This window comes from Asparagus officinalis, chromosome 6 (assembly GCF_001876935.1).
Source record: "Asparagus officinalis chromosome 6, Aspof.V1, whole genome shotgun sequence".
Taxonomy (NCBI): Eukaryota; Viridiplantae; Streptophyta; class Magnoliopsida; order Asparagales; family Asparagaceae; genus Asparagus; species Asparagus officinalis.
In genome coordinates this window covers 845982-850038 of record NC_033799.1, presented here as the reverse complement: position 1 = coordinate 850038, position 4057 = coordinate 845982, and positions in this window count along the sequence as shown.

Genomic DNA, 4057 nt, shown 5'->3' with positions numbered 1-4057 from the left:
AACTATGGGGTGTCGCACAAAACCCTCTTGAAAAAAACTCAAAACTTTAGGGAAATGAGTATAACAAAACCCTCTTGAAAAAAACTCAAACTTTAGGGAAATGAGTATGATGCCAATAGCCTTTAGGGAAACGAGTATGATGCCAGTAGCGATAAAGTTAAGTTGAGAGTGAAATGAGTATGATGCCAGTAGCGATAAAGTTAAGTTGAGAGTTTTTTACTCAAAATGTTTTAGATATTTACAAATTATAGATAAGGAGTTTTGTGACACACCCTATAGTTTGGGCGATGGGCGGGTGGGGTGGGGGGGGATTGGTTTGTGAGATAAACAAAATTCAAGCAGGTTCTGTGCAACACTGCCAAAGTTTAGAGGGTTTTCCATAATTAGCCCATTTTAAAATGCACAAAATGAGGGTCTTTTTATTCATATTGAATTAATGAATAATATTACTTGATACAAAAAGAAATTATGTAACACCATGCTTCTCTTCACCTAGAATTCTTGTCAAATTAAAATTTCTCTTAATAGAAAATTCTAAAAATAAAATTTTTAAGAATCCTCAAAGCAATACTATTCATAATTAGAAAATTCAAAAAAATCAAAAAAAATTATTTCTTTTCATTTTTAGTATTTTTATTATTTTATATTTACCGGTTTGTATTCTGTTGTTTCACCCACTCATCAAAATCCGATCTTAATGAGAAACCTTCTAAAAAAAAAAGAAGAAGAAGAAGAAGATGATGAAATTGGTGAATATCTTAAAGAAAGATTATCATACTTTAAAATTTGTTTTATTTCTCTGTATTTATCTATTTGTTTAAAATCTTATTGAGACTCTTCTAGGATTGTCAAATGGGCGGTTTGGAGTGAGTTTTGTATGAGTCATAAATGGGTGGACACATTTATACCCATTTGCCCATCTATGACTCATTTAGCATCACTTCTCATTATTATGGGTGCATTTGGTCCGAATATGGCTTGAATATGATACTTATCAGATTTATATCCGCTCACCCATCTCAGATATGGATATAATATACATTGGTAAGAAAAATTCATATCCATATCTACTAAAATTAGATACATATAAGGATATATATGTAGATATATTAGTGGATATGCATGTGAATACAAAACGGATATGAAAAAACTAGATAGTGTTAAAAAAATATAGTTCATGTGATACAAACGAGCTCATTAATATGTTCATTATATCTGAAAAGCTAAGATTAGGCGTCTTGATCATCAAAATTAACCTCAAATCTATAATCTAAGAATTAAAAGTATCGTAATTGTACATGTATTTTGAATATTTTAAATACGGCTCTAGATATTTCACCACAAAACCATATCCGTAACCATATCCCATCAGTTATAGATTTAAATAACCATATCTGTATCGTAACAGATACGATTATGAATATTTCCTCGGATACATGTACAGATACAGTTTAACACCCCACTTATCACCCGACTATTTATTCCATGGGTGAAATCTAAAATTCTTTCAAAATGCAAAACCATATTTATAACTATATCTTGTCAGTTATAGATTTGAGTAATTATATGTGTATCCTAACGGATACAGTTGCATATATTTTCTCGGATATGGAATGGTTTAACACCGCCACTTCTCACCTGCCCATTTATTCCATGGGTGACCCATTAACCTTAATCTAAGGTCTGTTCAAAAGCAATTTAGATGGAAGTGATTAATCCATGTAGGATTTCAATTATTGCAAGAGTGGCTTTCAAAATAGTGTTTTCATCACTATTGTCATAAAAACCACTATTTTGAATACTACTCTTGCAAGAATCAAAATCCTATAAAGAGTAATTTCTTCCCTCTCAGTATAAATGAACCATCATGATTGAGAGAATTTGATCCTTTTCAATTACCACTTAATTAGAGAGGAGCTATATCTCTTTTATTTATAGTTACGTTTCCCCCCCTATTTGAATGAATGTAATTTGATGAATCTTTATAATGAATGTTCCAAAACCATTTGATGATCTTTTTATTTGTTATGTAGTTTAGGTGGAGGGGATTTTATTGTAATCTAACATAATTTGTTCATATTCACTAAATTTCGGCGGTGGTAACCTTTAGAACATTTTCGGTAGATAATTAGTTAATCTTCGAAAGTTCCGATTGGTACCAGACAAAGACTAGTCTTCGGACGGATGTATTAAAAAAGTATTTCACAAGAAAATAATAATTAAGAATAGTAGATCGGTCTGACTGATCATAAATGACATCGTGGCACGTATCATACAGAGAGATCAAAAATTGGATATTGGATATGCGGGTCGGGTTTGGAATTTTGGGTCGGGTAGTTTTATGTAATTACTTTAGATCTGGGCTGGGCCAGGCGTTGTTTTGCGGATATTTCTAAAGCCCACTCATTTCTTTTTCCTTTTTTCGTTTTTGGGCTTTATGATGATGAACCATGACCAAGGAGCAGGGGACCATTTTTGCAACTTACAAATGGTTCCATCATCTATGTTTTGTTTGTGTCACAAGCAAAAATCCTATTGAAATAGTGCTCTTCAGCTCAAATAGTCACTCTTCTTTTCAAAGTTAAGAAATAATAAATACTTGTGATGGGATTGGTCCATTACCATTAGAGATTGTCTCCTGTTTCTACACTGGAGTTAATTAAAAAAAAAGGAACTCAACCAGGACTCCCATGAGATTAATAGTAAAAAATTAGCTCCAACATACACCCATTTATGTAACCCCTTATCAGTTATAAACCACATTATACTCGCGATTCTCTCCATTTCTTCTCTGAGAATACAGATACTATTACTTTTCATATCACAACCATCCATTTACATTCAAATAAACCAAACACAAGAAATAGGTCACATCATCCAACTCATCTCATCTCCATCACATCTCATATTTAAAAATCATTCACATCATCCAATAATATGGTGACAACTCATCTCATCTCATTAACATTTCATTTCCACCAATTTCCTCCAAAAAAGCTAGGAAATCGATTTCCTTAAGTGTGAGTCACATCGATCATCCAATAATATAATGACAACTCATCTCATCTCACCTATTTTCTTATTTTTATGAATGAACCAAACACAAGAAAAAAACTTATTACATGAAATATGTTTCTTATAATTTATTTTCTTATTTTTTTTAGTTAACCAAACAAGCACAAAACAAATTTATTAAAAAATCACTCACATCATCCAATAATAATGTGACAACTCATCTCTCATTCTTTGATTTTCTTCTTTTTTTAGCCAACCAAACAATCTCAAAATAATTTATCTTAGAACTAGGTTTCCTATTCTTTGATTTCCCTCTTTTTTTAGGCAAACAAACAGTTTAGGAGATGATATGAGATGAGTTGTGGGATGAAAATAATATTTTATTCAATGTTCCGGTGAGTTTTAGGGATGGAAATGAATGAAAATAATATTTTATTAATTTCCATGTACCCTTTTCCTTTTCTTGATTTTTAGGAAACCAACCAAACAGCCCCTAAATATTGCTATTTTCATACTTTTCATGAATTCCCCTCTTTTCCTTTCTTTTTTTTTTACTTTTTTTTTTACTTTTTTTTTGACATTTACATAGCTAAAGTATAATGAATGGGCAACTCACAAGGGGTCCCATGCGTGCAAAACACCATCCTTTCCATACCCTACCTCAACACGCTGACCCTAACACCTCAGACCCTATATAAACCCCCATAATTAAACTTCATGAAACCATTCATTCATTCAAGAATCAAACTTCCAACAGGGGGCAAAAAAATGGCAGCAACACTCGCCTCATATTTTGCTCTTCTCCTCTTCATCCTCTTCACAACTAAATCCCATGCATTTGTATCCACAAACATCAGCAACTCCCTTGACAACTTCGTCCAATGCTACCAAGCCCTCACCCACTTCTCCGCATCCCACACCGTCCACACGAACACCTCCTCCCGCTACAGCTCCATCCTCTTCTCCTCCGCCCAAAACCTCCGCTTCATCGCCGCCTCCAGCCCCTTCCGCTTTCCGGCCATCATCATCACCCCCGACGAGG